Source organism: Dermacentor andersoni, unplaced genomic scaffold, assembly GCF_023375885.2.
Source record: "Dermacentor andersoni unplaced genomic scaffold, qqDerAnde1_hic_scaffold ctg00000062.1, whole genome shotgun sequence".
NCBI classification, from domain to species: Eukaryota; Metazoa; Arthropoda; class Arachnida; order Ixodida; family Ixodidae; genus Dermacentor; species Dermacentor andersoni.
Genome location: NW_027314774.1, coordinates 224,886 through 248,181, shown reverse-complemented (window position 1 = coordinate 248,181; position 23,296 = coordinate 224,886).

Sequence of the window (23,296 nt, the reverse complement as noted above, 5' to 3'; positions counted from 1 at the left end):
TTGTGACATACTTCCAGGTGGCATCCTGGAGCACCAGCTGCTGGTAAGCATGTTTGCGGTCGAGCTTGGTAAACTGTCCACCGTAGAGCGCTGACCATAGATCCTTAATCCGGACGCTCATAACATCAATCCTCAGCAGGTTCTCTGATTTCCCCTGTGCACGATTGTCTTCTCCATCTGCAGGTGCCCGAAAACTTCAAAGTGCACAAAGAACTACACTTTCAGGTCTTTGGCGTGGCGCCGTGTTCTATATGCAGAATGTGCTGGTAATACACAGTTGTATGTGATTTTCAAGGAGATCTTACAGCGGTTTGATAAACACAGTAATTCGTTATGTGTGGGTTCGAAATATCCATTTTCGACTGCAGTGTAATTTGTAAGCACAGTTTTGTCGCTTGTTTCGCATTGTATGTTCATTTGTGCCCCTCTCAGTATATTAGAAGGAAAAGGAACGCTTGCATTTTGCAGAGATTTCTCATCCTAGAAATTGTCTACCACCATTGCACGGTGTAAAATAAATGTTTAGGTGATGTGGCCCAGTCAGGGAGACAGTTGTGTTTTGCCTGCCCCCTCCCCAAGATTTGTGTGGGCATGTATTGTGCGTCTCATATATTTAAATGGCTTCGTGTCTGTCCAAGCCCCGGAGTAAAGGAAAGTTTGGCGCATTGTTACCGATTCAAACTGTGGATATGAATTTATACCAACACACAGACTTGACAGGTTGCTGTTATTATCGGCAGTGCCACAAGGTGGCAGGTGGCAGTGTTGTGTACATATGTATGGTCTGAGAGCAAAGGACAGTTTGTTCCTGGTCATTACTGTGGGTCATAGTATCAGTTCTCAGAGTTCCCTCTGGGCTGCTACTGCAGTAACCCCCCCAAGGAACGTGCCGGTGACGAGAGTGCTTATGTTTACCGTATACTTATTTTCTCGTCCTTGTGCTTTTTGTGCACCACACAGCATGTCCTTGTCACCTTTCAGCTTCGTGCCAGAGAACAGACGCCAGGCTGTCCTCGGTGCAAAGGGCTCTGCGCTGTGCACTGTGTGCGTCGGCCCCCGTAAGGTTGAGGCTGGCGGCACGGAGGAAGAGGCGCTGGTTGTCCGCGCCGTCAAGGGTCCAGTCAGCGAGGTCTCCTTTCTGGCCAGTGACTTGATCTGTACGCTGCTTGACAGCCCATTTTAATTGGATCATCGATAAGTAACGTTTAAGATTACCGTAGAATTTTAATAAACAAAACCTCGCAGGAAAAGATAAATCGTATGTTCCATTTAAAATTAGTTTCGTTTACTAAGAAACGCGGTGAGGGCACTGCACTATTTCACTGTTTTAGAAATAATCTTCAAGAAGTGAATCGAGCACCTAATATTTTGCAGAAACACAAAATGACAAGGTGGTTTAGCGAGGCATTCATAAAACTTGCCAGACTAATAATGTGTTCTTGGATAAGAAGAAAGATGTAGTAATTACTAAACAAACTAGGGAAAAAGTGTCGTACAGGCGTTTACAAACGATTTCCGCACCTTTCATTGAGCTGTAAGCATTTTAGTGGGCTGGCTTTGCACCGTGTGGCAAGGTTGTGCGATGACACCGCGAGACCACAAGCGTTGCCGAAGTTTTTATGGTTCAACAGCGACGTTAGTTGACTTAGTGTACAAGCACATAGTAAAACTCTTGCTTGGGCTAGTTGGTTCATGCTTGAAGTAGGTAAAGGCAAGGCGCAGAAGACCAGGACTTAGGAAGAACCCGTCTTTTCGTTTGTTTTCTTCCTAAGTCCTGGTCTTCTGCGCCTTGCCTTTACCTACTTCAAGCACATAGTAGTTACTCATGTTTTTTTTTCAGTTTCAGTTCCTGTTTTAAAGCCTCCTCGAACAACAAGCGTTTAGGGCTGCAGCTGGAGCAAAATAGAATTATTGGTATTTCGCGCCAAATATGCCAGTGAGCGGCTCTAGTTCTCGGTGCCCCAGGCATTCCGTGTGTCGCCTGGACCCATACAGATGCAAACAGCCAGAGGACCATGCATGGTCGGCTTCTGACTAATCTGTCGACAGTCTTTTCCCTCACGGCACTCGACCAGAAGGGACTTATGGTTGTAGCATAGAAGGGGTGATTTCTGACCGAAGAAGCACAAAGCTGAATTTCGCAGGCACGCGTACCGACAGTGAAAAAGAAAACAACTTCGAGCGCCGCGAACGAGAATGCGTTTCGTCGCCTATACCCTAACCCATGTGGGCGGCACCATCCAGAATGACCTCAAGCAAAGACACACACACACACACAAACTTCAGAGACTTCACGCTCTAGCAAAGAACGGAGATGCAAGAAGAACAAAATGTTACTCGCACCACACTTATTCACGAACGTCACTTCAGCTGTGGCGTACGTAGCATAAGAATCTTTGGTGGTATTATAGCCCTTTAAGTTGCTTTATGTTAGGCCTAAGGAAGCGCCGTGGGTGATGTATGCAAGGCTATCAATGCTTGATTGAGTCTTATGCCAGGGAAAGGATAATCGGGGTTTAGTGTATCTTTCCGATACTCCCCGCATGAGATTATGCATCTGAGTATCTTCTCCGCTGACAAAGACGTTGACCCTGCGGTTGATGATTAAACATGTACTTATGCATTTTCTAATGCGGTGCATGCAATAAAAATACTTTGTACACGACTGAGGAAGTAAATCTTTCTGAGGAACAACAAAAGCAAACGCTAGCCAAGATCAAAAGGTCATCACACAAAGGCGAAATAGCCCGATCACGCATTCCTGGTTCTGACGTGCTACTACAGGTATAGATGGACTGAAATCTGGGCCAGTTGGTGCATAGTTGAAGGAAGAACCGGTCAAAAAACACAAACGACAAGCCGTTGTGGTGTGAAGCTTTCCTCTTATTTTTCACTGGTTTCACTGGTTTTCCTTCTACTACTACAGGTATTGCATATCGAATCGATCCCAAAATCAGCGTACCACTTGCGGAATTATATTCTTTCATTTTTGCTCTTTCTTCATTTATAATTTGATAAGCCACTCACGGGCAGGGATACCGAACGGACAAAGAAAACAGGACACGTTTTTCTTACACAACAATTTTTACACTGTTTATTTCAGGTAGCCGCACTTGGTCTCTCAAGTGAATGTTAGGAAGGGGGAGTAAAGAATTTTGATGGTAAGTAGGCGGAGTGTGGACAGCTTAACGCCAGAAGCGAAAAACCACAGCTGTCTTGTCTCTCGCCTAAAACAAACCCCGATGGAATGTGCCCTTCATAATGGCATGGACGCGACTCGGTAATGGGGAGGTTGCTCCCTCCCCCCCCCCCTTTGTAGGATGGTTAGTCACCAGTGAGGACGTCCTTTTTTACAGGGAGTTTAACACGGTTGCGGAAGTGGGACATTCGTCTGTTTATTTGTAGTTGCTTTCGGACCGTGTCGGCGTGTCGTCTCGGTAGAGATGACACGCCGTTCACCTGGAACTCTGAACAAGCGGCTTTCACTGAGCTTCGACAGCGCCTGGTAACGCCCCCTGTTCTTGGGCATTGGGACGAGGAAGTCGAAAGAAAATTTATACCGACGCCAGTAACGACGGTCTGGTTGCGGCGCTCGTACAGCCGCAGGGGAACGGCGAAAGGGTCACAGCTTACGGCAGTAGCATGGTATCACGACTCGAGTCAAATTAAGCTACCACAGAGAAAGAGTGTCTTGCCGTCGTATGGGCACTTGCAAAGTTCGGACCTTACCTCTACGGCTGGCTATTCCAGGCTATTCCATATCTGCCCCAGCAAATTGCTCGCGGATTGTCGCCGCTTTGTTAATGGGGCACCTTATACAAGACGAATTTTGCTACCAGCAACAAAACATATTCCTTTGTCGTACCTGCAGAGCTTCGTCACGAAGTCCTGTTCGCGTGCCCCGACGAGCCTGCGCCTTGCCACTTGGGTATCACTCGAACCCTTGCTAGGATACGGCAATCGTACTACTCGCCGTAATTTGCCATTGTGGTTAAAAGATATGTCGAAGCCTTCCGTGAATGCCTGCGCCGAATGTCGCCCAATGTTAAACATGTGTGACTGCTGAATCCTATAGAGCCACTTCGATCAAGTCGGCATGGACCTCCTGGGTCCGTTCCCGTTGGCTACTTTCGGAAACAAGTGGACCATCATCGCTACAGACCATTTAACCAGCTATACTGAAACAAAGCCTCTCCCTAAAGGCACAGTTTCTGAGATTGCACTTTTGCGTAAAAAACATCGTACTACGTGACGGCGCCCCAACCTGTCTCATCATAGATAGAGGGGGAGGGGGCGTTTGCGGCAAGGCTGCTTCAAGAAATTTTTCAACTGATTTACACCGCGCACCGTAAGACGACTGCATATTATCAGCAAGCAAAAGGCTTGACAGGAAGGCTTAATAAAAGGATGACAGAGATAATAACGATGCGCATAGACGTGCAGCATAAGCCCGGAGACGAGGTCCTACCGTACGTCACGTTTGCGCACAATACCGCTGCGCTATAAGGAGCCCACTCGCTTCACGCCGTTTTCTCTTCTTTACGGTCGTAAAGACGATGTCAAACAATGCTACCATGTGAGAATTCTGACAATCTAGTGAAGGCACCGAGCGTTTCGAGCAATCTGCCAAGGAAGCTTGCCATCTGGCTCGCGTGAACATCCGAAAACAACTGTGTGCTGACGCGCGACACCACAGCCTCCGCCAAGTTGACTACCAACAGGGTGACCAAGTTTTAGATCTCCCTCGGAATACATCTTGCGGATTTGCTTTGCTTTTTTAATGAAGTACTCGTACGCTGTCCATTAACCTCAATTTCTGTGTGTAATAAACTCGCAGAAATCAAAGAAAAAGTCTCGTTTTTTGTCATAGGGTCAGATTGAGAGCCCTTATTAATTAGTTTTGTTTTCAATCTAAGCAAACTGCGTTCCTCAGGCAACGACTCTTCCTGCGGCATGCAACGACCGATGGTGACTTCCCTCTTGGTAACCATTCTGTGGTAAGCGTTCATGAAACTCCGTCTCTGGATGCTTCTGCCCCTCGGACATCCCAACGCGGCTTTTTCGGTCTCTCCATTCATTGGCAGGTGATCTCTTGAAGTGACACCAGCAAAGCCACCATAGTTTCTGGTGCTGCATCAATGTGAGTTTGATGTAGCCCATCGCCCGGGAGCTTTATGAAGGACGCAGATGGAATTTCGCGATTAGCCAATATGCTTCCAGACAATCTTGAAAAGGCAAATGTCGCAAGGACATGGCAAGGAACCGAGGTTTTGTGACGTACTAAGAATGGGCTAGTTGCCGTTCCTACTTTCTTGATTCCAAAAATATTAGAACTGTAGCACCATGGCCCCGAATCAGGAGACCATGATGGCTCTTGGAGAACCCACATGAAATTCACAAAGTTCTCGTGGCCTTGTATGAAGCAAGAACCAAAAGACTTTTGTCATCGCATAAATGCCAGATTGACAAAGTGAAATTTAAGCAACTGACGCGAAAATGTCTATAACATGGTATTCAAACACGCCATTTTAGGTCTTCTAGTCCATCTAGTCTTCGCGAAAAAAGTCCGAAGGAGTTAAGACAAGCCTTCCTGTTGTGCATTGATGAGTGCACCAGGATGATTGCAGGAAGACTTGGTAAAAGAGATGCTAACAGAATAATTTCGTTTTTGAACGGCAAAATGTTTGACAATGTAAAAGCAATTGCATCCGACAATGCACCTGCTTTCCGAAGTCATCAGCTATAGTAATGGGCTGAAAAGCTTAACATCAAGTTACGGTTCACTGCGCCCTATCATCCCGCAGCAAATGGGCTAGCTGAAAGGCCTATGACGGACATCGAACAATACATTAGTATGTATCCAGCATTCGCAGGTGGTTGTCAATGTCTGGAAGCGGCAGTAGCCTACCACAGCCGCTCGTATACAACTGACCTGCGATGCACTTCTCTATTCGCTGCAACTGGGAGAACACATTACCTGTCTGCGGATATAAGCCTCGGCATTGACAAGAATATGAAGCTCACAGAAGCAGCAACACCTGAAAATAGTAGATCAAGGTGCCGTGAAAAAATTAAGAGAAACATCGATGATGATGATGATGATTTGGAATTTTTATGGCGCAGCAGCCGTGCAGACTATAATGCGCCAAGAACATGATTTTCGTATTAGCTTATTTGTTTAAATGCTGTAAAATGGTGTAAATGGCCAAGTAAACATATAAAACATGAAATGTGCTACAGTTCTTGTAGGATTCCTGTGGCTTTTAAAAAGTTAAAAGTATCTTCATATGGGACCAGTGGTTCATCGCTCAATAACAACATAGGATGGATAGGGATTCTTTTTTCGTAAAAAATCTTAAAATATCTTTGCCTCCATTTTTCTAAACCCGGATATGTTATTAAAATATGTAGCACGGTTAAAATTTCACCGCAGTGTTGGAATGTTGGTTGTGGTTTGTTATTAATTAAGTAACTATGTGTCAGCCTTGTGTGACCAATTCTTGATGATGATGATGATATGTGGTGTTTAATGGCGCAAGGGCCAGGTGTGGCCAAAGAGCGCCATGACAAGTGGTGATGTTGACGATGTATTATGGAGATGTGACTTGGCTGTAAAGTGGCCTAAAAATAGTTGCTGTAAAGTGCATAAAATCTACGTGATATAAAATTATGGCGATGACTAATGACGAATACTATGGACATTAAAATCCATCGTAAAAGAATGACATAGAAATGAAAATATATGAGATGGTAAAAATAGCTGGAGCACTGTTGCCTCGCCGGAGCCCTTGAAACACAAGGGCCTAGAGGCACGTGCTATACGAGAGAACTATCACAGCGCCATCCTCTGAAGAGAGGAGACGCTACGAACATGTGGGGCTAACAACATGCAATACAACATCTTTCAGGTAACTTAAGACTGCATTGGTGTCAAAGAGTGGTTCTGGGCCAAGTAACATAACAGGATGAAGGGGGATGTGCTGCCGGTACGCTAAGAGAAAATGTTTCCTTCTTTCAGATTCGGCTTCCCGACACTCCAGTAGAACGTGGAGGACTGTCAGCCTCTCCCCGCATCTACCACAGGTTGGAGGCTCGTTTCCCGTGAGTAAAAAAGTTATGTGTTCCAAAAGTGTGTCCTATTCTTAGACGGCAGAAGAGGACATCTGTCCGGCGGGATTTTGTTACAGGAGGCCAGAAACCTAATTGTGGCTTTATTACATGCAGTTTATTATTTATTTCTTCGTCCCACATGCGTTGCCAGTGGTTTCGTAGTTTCCTTCTTAAGAAAGGCTTCAGGTCTTTGACAGGGACCGAAGCAGTAGGACTAACTGCATGTAATGAAATTGATGTAGCCATCTGGTCCACTAGAACGTTACCCTGGATGCCCCTATGGCCAGGCACCCAGCATATAATCACATGCTGGTTAGATACATATGCTTTACATAACACGGAATAGAGTTCAATTAAAACAGGATTTTTGCACTTACAGAACGATATCAAAGCCTTCACAACACTTAGGGAGTCCGTAAAAATAACTGATTTTTTGAGTTTTGTTTTCCTTATATGCTTCACGGTCGACAATATTGCGTAGGCCTCAGCCGTAAAGATACTAGTTTCCGGATGCAGTACGTCGGATTCCGAGAAGGATGAACCGACGGCTGCATAGGACACCCCGTCGTGTGACTTCGATGCGTCTGTGTAGCACTCCGTACAGGAGTATTGGTGCTGGAGTTCTCGGAAATGCATTTGGATTGCAATCTCTGGAGCGTTTTTTGTAACTTCCATGAAAGATGTATCGCATTGTATCAACTGCCACTCCCAAGGAGGTAGCAGCTTGGCTGGATGCATTAGGCGAAGTTCGAGAAGTGGAACATGCATTTCATGACTAAGCTCCCTCACACGCAGCGAGAAAGGCTGTCTTACGGAAGGACGATTACGAAACAGTGTAGCATTTGTCATGTCGTTAATGGTGTTAAAACAGGGATGTTCAGGATTAGAGTGGACTTTCAAAAAATATGTTTGGCTGATGTGTGTTCTCTGGATATGAAGTGACCACTCATTCGATTCTGCATATAAGCTTTGTACGGGACTCGTTCTGAAAGCTCCTGTGGCTAAACGGATACCCAGATGGTGAACAGGGTCTAGCATCTTTAGCGCGCTCGGGGCGGCAGAGTTATATACCACGGCACCATAATCTAATCGTGACCGGATGAGGCTCTTATACAGATTCATTAGGCACTTTCTGTCACTACCCCACGTAGTGTGGGATAGAAGTTTCATTAGGTTCATTGTTTTCAGACACTTTTCGTTGAGTTGTTTAATGTGTGGGACGAGAGTGAGTCTATTGTCAAGTATAACACCTAGGAATTTGTGCTCTTTGTTTACAGGTATCTGTTGTCCACACATTTGTAAGCAAGGATCCGGAACTAGGCCTCTCTTTCTTGTAAACAGCACACAAGAACTCTTTTGAGGATTGATTTTAAAACCATTTTTCTCTGCCCACCCTGACACCTTGTTCAAACCATGCTGTACCTGTCTCTCGCAGACTGTGAGATTGCAGGATTTGAAACCTATTTGTATATCGTCTACGTAGACGGAATAAAAAATAGCTGGTGGTAATGATGCCCGAAGCGTGTTCATCTTTACGAGAAAGAGCGTGCAACTGAGCACGCCTCCCTGGGGTACACCAGTTTCTTGTGTAAAAGGACGTGACAGCACATTGCCGACTTTTACACGGAATGTGCGATTGGACAAATAGCTTTCTATGAGGTTTAGCATGTTACCATGAATGTCCATTTCTGCCAAGTCTCTTAAGATCCCGTATCGCCACGTTGTGTCGTATGCCTTCTCCATATCGAGGAATATGGATAGGAAAAACTGTTTGTGTACAAATGCGTCACGGATGTTTGCTTCAATACGTACAAGGTGATCAGTTGTGGAGCGCCCTTCCCTGAAGCCACACTGATAAGGATCAAGTATTTTGTTCTGTTCAAGGAAATGGATGAGGCGCCGATTTATCATTTTTTCAAATACCTTACACATGCAACTTGTGAGGGCTATCGGGCGGTAGCTTGCCACTGAGGAAGGATCTTTGCCTTGTTTTAAAACAGGAACCACAATGGCTTCTTTCCATGCAGTCGGAAGGTACCCTGCTTCCCAGATAGTGTTAAATAGTGCAAGTATTGTAACTTGAGTGTCACCGTGTACGTTTTTAATCATTTCATACATTATTCTATCCGGTCCTGGCGCAGAGCTCTTGCATGCATTCAAGGCAGCTCTCAACTCTGCAATACTAAAAGTACGGTTGTATGGTTCGTTCTGACGACATTTTCTGATTAGAGGCTTACATTCTTCTATTTGTTTGTGTTTGAGAAACGATTGTGAATAATTTGTTGAGCTTGACACGTTTTCAAAATGCTCCCCAAGTGAGTCTGCCTGGTCTTGTAGTGTATCGCCCTGTGTGTTTACCAGGGGGAGTGAATGTGTTTGCCGCCCTCTAATCCTATTAACTCTGTTCCAGGCTTTGGCCTCATCCCTAAACGAGTTAATGCTCGATAAAAACTTGTGCCAGCTTTCTCTTCTGGCCTGTCGGCGGGTTCGCCTGCCTTGGGACTTTATTTTTTTAAAGTTGATAAGATTCTCTGCAGTGGGAGAAGCGCGTAGCAACCCCCACGCCTTGTTCTGATTCTTACGGGCGATCCTACATTCGCTGTTCCACCACGGTACACGTCGTTTGCATGCCAGACCACTCGCTTCGGATATGCATTTTGATGCGGCATCTATTATGAATGATGTAAGATACTCTATAGCAGCATCAATTTCTAGAGAAGACATGTCGGCCCATGAGATGTTAGTGAGAGTTCGATATTTCTCCCAGTCGGCTGTGTCTATCTTCCACCTAGGAGCTTGCGGAGAATATTCGTTTTCTTTTGATGTTCTTATCAGTATGGGAAAGTGATCGCTCCCGTAAGGATTCTTCGTAACTTCCCATTCAAGTTCGAGCAGTATAGACGGGGAAACTATAGTAAGATCTATTGAAGAAAATGTTCTGTTTGCTAGAGAGTAATATGTGGGTTCCTTTTTATTCAGCAAGCACGCACCGGAAGAAAAGAGGAGCTGTTCAACAAGACGACCTCGCGCGTCTGTACGAGAGTCGACCCACAGGGAGCTGTGCGCATTGAAATCGCCAAGAACAAGATAAGGTTCTGGCAATTCGTCTATAAATGACTGAAATTCATGCTTGTTTAATTTGAAGTGTGGGGGTACATAAAGCGAGCAAATGGTGACGAGTTTATTTAAAAGAACAGCTCGAACCACCACTGCTTCAAGGGGCGTTTGTAGCTGTAAACGCTGACAGGAAATATTTTTATGAACCAAAATGGCAACACCGCCTGATGATACGACAGCATCATCGCGATCTTTGCGAAACGTGACATACGGTCGGAGAAAGTTTGTGTGTTGTGGTTTTAAGTGTGTTTCCTGTAGACACAGCACTTCTGGATTGTGTTTTTGGATAAGCTCTTGCACGTCATCAAGGTTCCTGAGAAGTCCTCTGACGTTCCATTGAATTATTGGTGTATCCATATTGGTAGTAAATAAGTGCTGTGTATACGGAAACAGATGTGTTAATTACAGAGATTTCAGAGCTTAGGTTCCAGAGCTCTTTCGAGGCCCTGTAACCGGGGTTTTACTCTTTTTGAAGCGTTCGAGAGAACCTCGACGCTCCTTAGGCGCTTGGTGCGCCTTGAGGATGGGTGTAGTGTCCATTGCCTCTTGTGAGGCGCCGGACACGTGCTCTTGCGAGCGAGATGTTTCCCGAGAGAGTCCCGCCTTGGAGGGCAAGACCCCTGCGCCCACCAGCCCGGAGGTCGATGGGGCTCCCTGAGGGATCTGGATGCGCCGGCTGTTGCCAGCGCTGGAAGGGGCCGGGGAGGTTGGGACAGCCTCGGCGGCGGCCACCTTCGGGGTCGGTGGTCCCTCATTCTGCGTCGACGGAGCAGCGCTAGCTGCAACCGCCGCGGGGGCAGATGGCGTAACTGCCGACTCACTGCCTGTGGGTCGGACAGCCGCCGGAGGCCGTTGTGACGCTGCCCCCTGACGCGCCACATCGGCAAAGGTTTTCTTGGGCAGGTACGATACCCGCCTGCGTGCCTCCTTGAAACTTATATTTTCCTTTACTTTAACTGTTACAATTTCCTTTTCTTTTTTCCAGGATGGGCACACCCGCGAATACGCGGCGTGCTCCCCATCACAGTTTACACAGTGGAGAGCATTCTCACAAGCTTCAGATGTGTGTTCGTGGGCACTGCATTTTGCACATGTTTGGCGGCCTCGGCAGCTCTGCGAGCTGTGGCCGAAGCGCTGGCATTTGAAACATCTGAGTGGGTTTGGCACGTACGGCCTGACACGGAGCTTGATGTACCCGGCCTCGATTGATTCGGGCAAGATACTTGATCCAAAAGTAATTATTAGGTGTTTCGTCTGAATCTCTTTTCCATCCCGCCTCATCTTAATTCTTCTGACATTGATCACATTTTGTTCGCTGAAGCCCTCCAGTAGTTCCGCTTCAGTCAGCTCAAGCAAATCATCATCTGACACAACACCACGGGTGGTGTTCATTGTACGGTGCGGGGTTACTGTTATGGGGGTCTCTCCAAATGACACTAGTTGCGGTAGTTTCTCATACTGTTTTGCATCGCGGAGCTCCAAGAGGAGGTCGCCACTTGCCATCCTCGACACTTTGTAACCTGGACCAAAAATATCTGTTAGGGACTTTGAAACAAGGAATGGTGAGATGTTTCGCACTGCTTTGTTTGGCTTTTCGGAATGAATAACATGGAAGCGGGGAAAGTTCTGGGTTTGGCGTCCAAAAAACTTGAAGACATCTTCGGTGCGCCCTCGTTTCTGAGGGCGATCAGTAAGGGAGGGGAAAGAAGTTTCCATGAAAAGTGTATGCATTCGGCAACAGCGCCGACCGCCCACCACGGAGCCCAACGAGGGGACGCGGCAGAGCTTGCGTACAAGTCTGCACGACGCCAGTCGTACGCCGTCACTATAACCTAATATGGTGTACCCAAGGTTGGATAGCCACACAGGGTTAACCCTTGCCGCCAGGAGAAAGGAAGTAAAAAGAAGAGAGAAGGAGACAGGAAAGGTCAAAAAGTGAGAGATAAAGACGAAGATACGAGGAGGGAGAGACAGGAAAAGGCGACTGCCGATGTCCTCCAGGTGGGTCAGCCTGGAGGTGCCGTCTATGTGAAGCCGAGGCCGAAGAGGTGTGTTGCCTCCGCCGGGGGGCCTTAAAGGTCCAGACACCCAGCATCGGCTCAACCCCCAGGATCCCCTTTTCCCCAGACACGGCTAAGCCGCGCACGGCTACACGCGGGAGGGTCCAACCCTCGTGTGCTCGGGTCCGTGGTGTCGCAACACACCAAACGCCTGCTGACGCAGACGCCCCTGCGGGGTGACCAATTCTTAAGCGACATAAAATAACCTCGTAAAATCTTTGTCTGTGGCGACAACTCTGCCATTCTCGTAGAATAGGTTTTATGCAATGAAGCTTGTTAAGTTTTTCTTGATCCCACACTTTCTGCCGGTGTTTCAAGAGAAACATCGACAAGAGGCAAAATATAACGTTACTAACACTATACGTGGGCGACTTCCTACTGGTAAAAAGAGGGCCAAGCCAGAACGCGGCCTATAACGGATCATTTCATGTGATCAAGACAGCAAGTCAACAAGGACACTTAAAAACCATATGGTACATTGGTCCCAATGACACCATGGAATCAGCTGCAATTAGGAATATATTCTAGCATCATCCTAGTAGGGATGCAAACAATGCTGGGGGGACTGAAGTAATCCTGTGACGGCCGGCAAATAGAAGTTGAAACAAGACAAGGCACAGGGGGAAAACAATAAAGAAGTGCAATAAACAAAAAGGAGTGTTGTGAGGCTACTAAGTACAGTTTTATTACGAGAGTCCCGCGTGGTTCACTCTGTGTGACGAGAGCGGGCTCTTTAGGCCGTTGTGAGAGCGCTCCCTGCCTCGTCACAGCGGGAAAAGCTTTCCTTGCGAGGGAATGTAGGTCGCCTGCTCGCTTCAGAGAATGGGATGTTTTGATTGATCTTAAGGGCAATAATTTCTTTGTTTCTTGCAGATTGGGCATGGCTGTGAGAAGGCAGGATGATCCCCTTGACAGTTCGTGCAATGTAATTCGGCATTGTAGTTATAAGATGGATGATCGTTAGAACAGCATTTGGCACACGTTAACTTTCCTCTGCATGTCTGAGAGCTGCGCCCGAACCTGTGGCATTTGAAACAACGTCTAGGATTGGGGATATAAGGCCTCACGGATTTTTACCTACCGTGCTTCGACTGAGTGTGGTAGCGTGGTGGAGCCGAATGTCAGGATTACAGGTTTTGTGGTAATTTCAGTGTCATTCCGACGAATCATGATTCTTTGAACTTTCGTCACGTTTCGTTCTGCAAAACCTTCAAGCAATTCTTCATCACTGAGGTCAAGCGTGTCTTCATCAGAGGTTACCCCACGAACACTCTTCATTGAACGGTGCGCCGTGACAGGTACTGCTGTGTCACCAATGCATTTGTGAACTGAAAGCGTTTTCAGTTTCTCTGTCTTAGTTCGAAAAGGGTGTGGCCATTAGCCATCCTTGTAGCTTTGAATCCTGTGCCTAATGTGTCTCTTAAGCACTTCGAAAATTTAAAGAGAGATCGTTTTCTGGCTGTTATGTTGCCACCACTGTCAGTCACAAGGTACTTCGCAAATTGTAGCACATGAAGAAAAATGGAGTGCTTGCTTCGTTGCGCCCCCTTTTTAGAAAGCGATCAGTTAGGGAAATGAAAAGAGTAGCCATAAAAGCAGTTCTCTTCGGCAGTAGCGCCAGCCGCCCACCACCGAGCCCAACATGGGGACGCCACAAGGCTTGTATCTCAAGTCTTGCGCACGCTAGCTGTATGCCACCACATAACCATAAATAGTGTAACCAAGGATGGTGAGCCACACAAGGTTAACGCTCGCCGCCAGGTAATTAAAGTGGAAAAAGAATATAAGGAGATGAGTAGAAAGAAGGAAAGGTGCAGGCCAGTGGACTCATGGCGGCACCCCGCAGCGGCTAGGGTATCTATGCCGGGTGGCCGACAGCACTTGATGCTAGCGAGGCGTTTGGTCACTAAAAACGTCCAGAAGATAGTGATAGCAGGGTCTGCTGTTGAAAAGGGAGGGTTCAGAGGGAGAGGTGGTTCAGGGTCCCTTACGGCCGTCAGTTCCAATGCAAATAACTGCATGCATATCTCCAGTAAATTCTCGTTTTTCAGCTAAAACCGAACCTTGCCCTAGTTAAGGTGGTCATGTGAGCTCGACAAGCCAGAAAACCACCGGAAGGAACCGTAGTCTTGAAATATCCTTGAGAACAACCCGAGATTGGATTAGTTCGTACTTCATATTTGACATGTTTGCTGCTCTGGAGCGGCGACGATATTGAAAGAGCACGAACGAGGTCAGGGGGGGGGGCAGTTTTCTGTACTTGCCTTGAATATCTCACGCCTTCATATAAAATGTGAATAACAGCCTTCCTAAAGCTGGGTCACAAGCTGGGACACATTTTTGGTGTATATCTCTTAATGTAATGTATCGAGCGGATTCACAAATGCTGGTTGGTTGGAGTAACTGATATGGATGGGGGCAGAAGCGAAAGAAGGCACGGTGAGACTGCTAAAAACCTACCCATACACATTAAACATATTGTTAAAGTGCGAGAGTGTCTTATACAAAAAAATTAAACGTGGATGAAAATAGTTTGCTTGTCGTTTATGTAGCCGGGAAAGAGAAAAGAAAGCACCAACTTTTCCTGCGGTAATCACATACTGGTCAGAATGTTTGCTGACTTCTAAATGAATGACATTAATGGTGCAATACATCGGATAGGCAAAACCTAGGAAAGTCTTTCAGCAGCGGGTAAGACATCGGACTGCGCGGTTTCGAACGCTACCGGGGGAAGAATCCGTACCCCGTACTGACACCACAACCGCACGGAAACGCCGGCTGCATGATGCCATCCATACGAGAATACAAAGCAAAGTGTGTATTGTCATGCGGAGAGTACGAGGAAGGTGCCGCTTGGGTTCTGATAGCGACAGTCGCAATGTGACAATCTCTGTCACCGGGTCACACGGTGCCTGTACTGGCGGCGTCACGGGCGCCTCGAGCGCAATTCCTTCATTGTGCGCAACCTATGAACATGCGCCTGTCAACACCGTGTGACCACAGATGGATCGCCCCGCCGAATGTGCACACGCTACCGTCGATGCAACTCGTCTGTCAGCGTCCAGCCCAGTTGAAGACGACATCATCTTCCGCCAAGCTTTTAAATGACCAGGACGTCCGCTTCAGCTTCAGTGGGCACGGGAGCAGTCCTGCCAGAAGTTAGTTAGTTGAATGGGGTTTAATTGCGCAAAAGCGGCTGAGGCTATGCTGCGCCAAACACGAGGTGTTTTAAAATCAAGTTTATGAAGGAAAAGGCTTTGTTAATCTATATTTTATGTAGAAATCCAGTGTCGTGTAGAAATTTACGGACGTCACTCCATGGGACTAGCGGATCATCACCTAAAATTAGAGCAGGGTGTAAAGGTATGTGTAGTTGGTATAATTTGTGCAAAAGTGTTCGTCTGGGTGTTTCAGTCTGCGTACATGTGAGTAATATGTGCATAACTGTTAGTGGCTGTTGACATTTCTCGCATGTTGGTGTGTCTTCTTTGGTGAGTAAGTAATTGTGCGTGAGGTGTGTGTGCCCAATGCGCAGTCGGCATAAAACTACTTCGATGAACCGCTCCTGATGATAGCATGACTTCCACTGGCCAACTATGGGTTTCGTGAGATGTAGCTTGTTGTCGGCACAACGGTCCCATTCGCGTTGCCATTTTACCGTGAAGGCTTTTCTAATTGCACGGATGCTATCATTATATGGGAGTTTCGTGTTTGTGATATCTTTGTGTGCTGCCATCAATGCACATCTATCAGCTGCTTCGTTACCTGGTATCCCAACATGGCTTGGGACCCAACAGAAACGAATTGACCTCCCGTATTCGTTAAGCGCCAACATATTTAAAATGTCTCCTATCAGGGGTTCACACTCATATTTCAGCTGTAGGGCCTTCAGTGTGCTTAAAGAGTCAGTGTATATGAGTGCATGTTTGTGTTTGTCAGTGATTATCTTTTTAACAACAACCCATATAGCGTAAACTTCGGCCGTGAACACAGAGGCGTGTTGTGGCAATCGGATACTTGTTTCCCAACTTTCTGTTACGGCCCCCACACCCACGTGATTTTTTGTTTTAGAGCCATCAGTGTAATATTGCATGTTATTTTGATATTTGTCCTGAAGTGCACGGAATTCTTGTATAATGTGTTCGTGTGGGGTGTCTTTCTTCTTTAAATGTGTCATTGTCCAGTCGCACAACTGTGTGAAATCGTACCACGGGGCCAACCGTTGTGGTTTCTTGGCAACCTGGAGGACTTCGTGGGGAATGTCATAATCCCGACAGTATTGCTCATACCGCAGGACAAGTGGCCTAATCATGTTCGGTTTATTTGTGTAGTGTAAGCGTGTGTTGCATTGTGTGAGGATGTTGTAGCATATGTGTTGGGGTGATGACTGAATTTTGAGTACGTAGGAAAATGTGAGGAATGCTCTGCGCTGCTGTAAGGAGGGTTCATTACACTCGACGTATAAACTTGGAATAGGTGAAGTTCGGTAGGCACCACTTGCCAGTCGCAGTCCAAGGTTATGCACCGGGTCAAGTCGTTGGATGTAGGATATTCTGGCTGAACCGTAAACCACGGAGCCGTAGTCTAAAAGGCTACGCACAAGAGACCGGTAAATACGTAAAAGACAGGTTCGGCCGGAACCCCAGTGCTTATGAGATAAAACTTTGAGAATATTGATGATGATGATGATGATTTGGAATTTTTATGGCGCAGCAGCCGTGCAGACTATAATGCGCCAAGAACATGATTTTCGTATTAGCTTATTTGTTTAAATGCTGTAAAATGGTGTAAATGGCCAAGTAAACATATAAAACATGAAATGTGCTACAGTTCTTGTAGGATTCCTGTGGCTTTTAAAAAGTTAAAAGTATCTTCATATGGGACCAGTGGTTCATCGCTCAATAACAACATAGGATGGATAGGGATTCTTTTTTCGTAAAAAATCTTAAAATATCTTTGCCTCCATTTTTCTAAACCCAGACATGTTATTAAAATATGTAGCACGGTTAAAATTTCACCGCAGTGTTGGCATGTTGGTTGTGGTTTGTTATTAATTAAGTAACTATGTGTCAGCCTTGTGTGACCAATTCTTAAGCGACATAAAATAACCTCGTAAAATCTTTGTCTGTGGCGACAACTCTGCCATTCTCGTAGAATAGGTTTTATGCAATGAAGCTTGTTAAGTTTTTCTTGATCCCACACTTTCTGCCGGTGTTTCTTAACTGCTATTTTTAAAGTGGCTTTATAATCTTGCCAAGGTAGGCCAACATCGTGTAGCTCCAAATCTTTGGTACTGAATGCCATAAAATCTGCTCTTTCATTACCGGGAATTCCTACATGACTAGGAATCCAGCAGAAAGTGACATTTAACGCTCTCTTGTGACATGTTGTGTATTGTTTTTTTATTTTCTTCAATAGATTATTTCTAGATGGTAACCTAGATGCGAGAGCTTGAAGAGAGCTCAAGGAGTCGCTAAATATAACAGATTGGTTATTTCCTCTTTTCAGGATGTCTTCAAGAGCTAACGAAATGGCATGAAGTTCTGCAGTAAAGACAGTAGCCTGACTTGGAAGTCTCATTTGTTTTTCAAATTGATTTGATGTCACTGCAGCGCCTACATTGCCATTGCTTTTTGATCCATCTGTAAAATATTTCACGCAAAAATTATATTCCGATTCTATTTCTAAATATTCGCTTAGTAACGCCTCTCTTGGTGAAAATTGTTTTCTGTTTTTTGTTAACCTAAAGTCGCATTGCGCATGTTTCATCTCCCAAGGAGCAAAAGAAGGTTCATCTTGCAAGAATTTTTTTCTTACGTCGAAACATAGGTCCGCATTCAGCTTTTGGTACCTGATGAAAAAGGAAGGAATGATTGCCGGTTTGTTGCTAAAATGTGTTTCAAAGCACGGCCTTGTAAATAGTCGTCTACAAGGATGCGTTGAACAGGACAGTACTCTCATTATGTACATGTTTCCAAGAAATAGTCTTCTGTGTTCCAAAGACAGCTGGTTGGTTTCTGCATACAAGCTTTGTACAGGAGACGTACGAAACGCGCCGGAGCACAGACGTAGTCCGAGGTGATGCACCGGATCAAGAACCTCTAATGCTGACTTTCGAGCTGAGCCGTACACAAAACATCCGTAGTCTAATTGTGATCGGACAACTGCATTGTATATGCGAAGCAGACATATTCTATCTGAACCCCATGATCGGTGGGATAGGAGCTTTATTAAATTTATGGATTTCAGAGATTTCTGTTTTACATAAGCGATGTGCGCTTTGAAGTTGAGTTTTTTGTCAAAGATCATACCAAGAAATTTGTGTTCGTTCTTTACTGTGATTTGCTGTCCTTTAATATGTAATGTTGGGTCCGGTGTGAGCCTTCGATATTGACTGAAAGGTACGCATATTGTTTTTTCTGCGCAAAATTTAAAACCATTTTCGTTTGCCCATCGCACTATAGAGTTTACACCCAACTGGAGTTGGCGTTCGCAAGTAGCCATATTACAAGAGGAGAAACAAAGTTGAATGTCATCGACATATAAAGAATACATTAAGGAAGAAGGAATAACTGTAGTTATCGAATTCAGCTTCACTAAAAATAGTGTAACGCTCAATACTCCACCTTGCGGCACTCCATTCTTCTGTATAAAACAGTTGGAGAAAGTTGGTCCAAACATTACCTGAAAAGTTCGGTCCTCCAGATAGCTTTTGATTATACAAAGCATGTGCCCTTTTATTCCGTGTCTGTGCAAGTCCATTAAAATGCCATGTCTCCACGTCGTATCATACGCTTTTGATAGGTCAAAGAAAACGGAGACGCAATGCTGCCTTTGGACGAAAGATTCACGGATTTTTGTTTCTAACCGAACTAACTGGTCGATTGTGCTGCGATTGGCTCTAAAGCCACACTGGTACTGATCAAGTAACCAGTTACTTTCCAAAAGGTGTACAAGCCGTTTGTTAACCATTCTTTCGAATGTTTTTCCTAAACAATGCTTTACAATGCTTTATTTGCCTTAATCTTTAGTGCTTTAATGTGGGATAGGAAGTTTAGTTTTTTGTCAAAGGTTACTCCCAAGAATTTATATTCTTGTTTCACCGGCAGCGCGACATTATTCATTTTTAAATCTGGGTCTAAATACAACCCTCGTTTTTGCGAGAATAGCACTGTAACGGTTTTTTGGGTAGAGAAGCGGAAGCCATTTTTCTCAGCCCATTCGGTTAGTTTATTAATTGTTATCTGGAGCTGCCTTTCACATGTTTGTAAGTTTGAGGCGCGGCACGCTATTTGCAGATCATCGACGTATATGGAGTGCATAACAGAGGGGGGAATGACTTTGTTAGCGGAGTTCATTTTTACTATAAAGAGTGTTGTGCTTAGTACGCATCCTTGTGGCACACCATTTTCCTGATTGAATACACGTGACAATGTCGTTCCTAAACGCACCTGGAATGTTCGGTCCGACATGAAATCGGCTAGACATTTCAGCATTCTACCTCGGATTCCTAAATCTGCTAAGTCCCTTAATATACCAAACCTCCATGTTGTGTCGTACGCCCTTTCTAAGTCAAAGAAAACAGTGAGACAATATTGTTTGTGTAGGAAGGCTGCACGTATCTCGTCTTCTAGCCGGACTAGGTGATCTGTTGTGGAGCAACCTTTCTTGTATCCACACTGATGGTTATCTAGCATGTTTTCTGTGTCAAGGACGTATGTCAATCTTATGTTGATGATGGCCTCATAGGACTTTGCAAGACAACTTGTGAGTGCTATGGGTCTATAACTGGTTGCTGTTGTGGGAGACTTTCCGGCTTTCAAGAACGGGATTATGATAGCTTTCTTCCACTCTTTGGGCATTTTCCCCGTTTCCCAGATTATGTTGAAAAAATGAAGCAAGGTCTCAACTGCTTTAGGGGATAGGTGGGCTAGCATTGTATAGTGTACCCTGTCCGGACCGGGTGTTGTTTTTTTTGCCACTAGTAAGGACTCTGTTGATTTCTGGAAGTGTTAGAGGGCCGTTATACAGTCTTTCTGAACTTCCTGTGGTCGGAAGCTTTAGTTTTTCTGCTAATTGCTTATGTTTCAGGAATGCAGCAGAGTAGTTTTTCGAGCTTGATATATCATGGAAATGTTGCCCTAATATGTCTGCTTGTTCTTCTATATTTGTTTGTGTGCCTGGAGGTGACAGTATGGGGATAGTGTAAGAAGCGTAATCGCCTCTAAACTTGCAAAGCTGATCCCACATTCGTTTGGATGTTATTGAACTATTTATAGACGAGACGTAATTTTTCCAGGACTGTCTTTCGGCTTGTCTGCGTGTGTACCTGGCTTTCGCTTTGGCTTTTTTGAAGGAGAGTAGATTGTCTTGTGTTGGGTATCGCCGAAAGATACCCCACGCTTTGTTTTGTAGTTTTTTTGTGTACATTCCTTCGTCCACCAGGGTTTCAGGTTTTTTCTTAATAAGCCAGAGGATTGTGGGATTGTTTCTGCTGCTGCAGCAAGTATACAGGCGGTGATCTTATCATTCATTTCATCTATGGTAAGCTCATCTGATATGTTATCCAGACTGGCCTTTTCAGTAAAGAGAGGCCAGTCTGCTAGGTGGAGTTTCCAACGGGGTGGTCTTAATGGTATGGTAGGTGAAGGAGATTTTCTTTTAATAATAGCAGGCATATGGTCACTACCATAGGGGTTGTCAATAACACTCCATTGAAAATCGTCAAAGAGAGATGGAGAGCATAGTGCCAGATCTAAGCAACTCATAGCGCCTGTGCTTGGGGAGTAGTAAGTTGCCGCACCGGTGTTTAAAAGGCATATGTTATTTGTTAGGATAAAATCTTCAAGTGTTTGACCCATGGTGTCAGTTGTTTGACTACCCCACAACGTGTTATGTGAATTAAAATCACCGGCTAATAAAAATGGTTCGGGTAGCTGGTTTAAAATTAACTCAAGGTCTCTTACGGTAAAATGTAAATGCGGCGGAATGTATACTCAACAAATGGTGATGGTTTTGTGAGCTAAAACGGTGACAGCAACGGCTTCTATGTGAGTGTTAATGGGAACTTCTCTGGCTGCTATACCACCTGGCAGGACAATGGCTACACCACCTGACAGCCGGTTCGCCTGAGTACGGTCGCGCTGTACAACAGTGAGACCTTTCAAAATGTTTTTGTGTTTTTCGCCTAGGTTTGTTTCCTGTAAACACAGGGCTACAGGAGAGAAGTTTATTAATATGTCTTTAATGTCACCTAAGTTGTGTAAAAGCCCGCTACAATTCCAGTGGATAATAAAAGCCATATTAAAATGGGAAGATAAGAAATGGCATTACGGAAAAATTAAGAGGTGTGGTATAGGTGACATGGATTTAAAAAGGCTAGTACAAATGAGCGATAACCTTTAGGTTAACGCTTTCTTAGTTTGAGTTGTTATTGGGATTTTATCCCTCTTGCCGCGCTCGAGAGAGCGCTTATCCTTCGGTGTCAATGACACCGGAGTTTTTGTGTCGACCTCCATCGCTCTCTCTGAGGCGCTGGAGGACCGAGAGTTAGGCGCCGAGACACGTGCCTCGGGCCTTGGGGTTCGTTTGATTTTAGGGCCCTGCGGGGCTGGTGTCTGCAGGGCCGTCGAAGAGGGTGGAGCAGTACTGACTGCTTCCACCACGGGGGCGGGAGGAGTCACTGCGGCACCACTGCGCGTGGGCTCGGAGGACTCCGGAGGCCTCTGTGACGCTGCCCCCGCCTGCGTCACTTCGGCATAACTTCTTCGGGGAAGGTACGACAGTCTTTTTCTGGCTTCGAAGAACGAGATTTTTTCTTTAACAGTAAGTGCAATGACTTCTTTTTCTTTTTTCCAGCAAGGGCAGGACCGCGAATAAGCTGGGTGATCTCCCTTGCAGTTAACACAATGTGGCGAAGAAGTGCAATTCTCTGATTGGTGGTCGTTGGAGCTGCATTTAGCACAAGTTGTTTGTCCTCGGCATGCATGTGAAGCATGTCCAAATCTTTGGACACCGTCTGGGATTCGGGATATACGGTCTCACATTGACTTTGACATAACCTGCATCGAGTGAAGTAGGCATTACGCTTGTTCCGAAGGTGAGTATAACATGTTTGGTGGGGATTTCTTGATCGTTTCTTCGGATTACTATTCTTTGTACTTTGGTTACATTTTGCTCCTGAAAACCTTCCAGGAGTTCCTCGTCGCCTAAACCAATGAAGTCTTCTTCAGATATTACTCCCCTGCTTGTATTAAGTGTTCTGTGGGCTGAAACAGTCACTGTCGCTTCGCCAATACTGGTAAGTTCAGAGAGCTTATCTGCTTGATCTTTGTTATTCAGTTCTAGGAGGAGGTCCCCGCTAGACATTTTGGATGCTTTGTATGTTGGTCCGATTTTGTCTTTCAGACACTTCGCTACCAGGAAAGGAGAGAGTTTTCTTACCGGAGTGTTGCTTTCACTATGCACTACATAGTACTTTGGAAATGTTGGGGCGTTGCTTTGAAAGGAAAATTGAAATGGTACTTCGGTGCGGCATCTCTTCAGACGCCGATCATAAACAACAGAGGCTTGCGCTGCCATAGGAAAATGTGTATGTTCGGCAACAGCGCCGACCGCCCACCACGGAGCCCAACGAGGGGACGCGGCACAGCTTGTGTACAAGCCTGCACGACGCCAGCCGTACGCCATCACTATAACCCAATATGGTGTACCCAAGGTAGGATATCCACACAAGGTTAACCCTTGCCGCCGTGGAGAAAGGAAGTAAAAAGAAGAGAGAAGGAGACAGGAAAGGTCAAAAAGTGAGAGATAAAGACAAAGATTCGATGATGATGATGATGATGATGTGTGATGTTTTATGGCGCAAGGGCCAGGTTTGGCCAAAGAGCGCCATGACAAGTGGTAATGTTGACGATGTATTGTGGAAGATGTGACTTGGCTGTAAAGTGGCCTAAAAATAGTCGCTGTAAAGTGCGTAAAATCTATGTGCTATAAAATTATGGCAATGA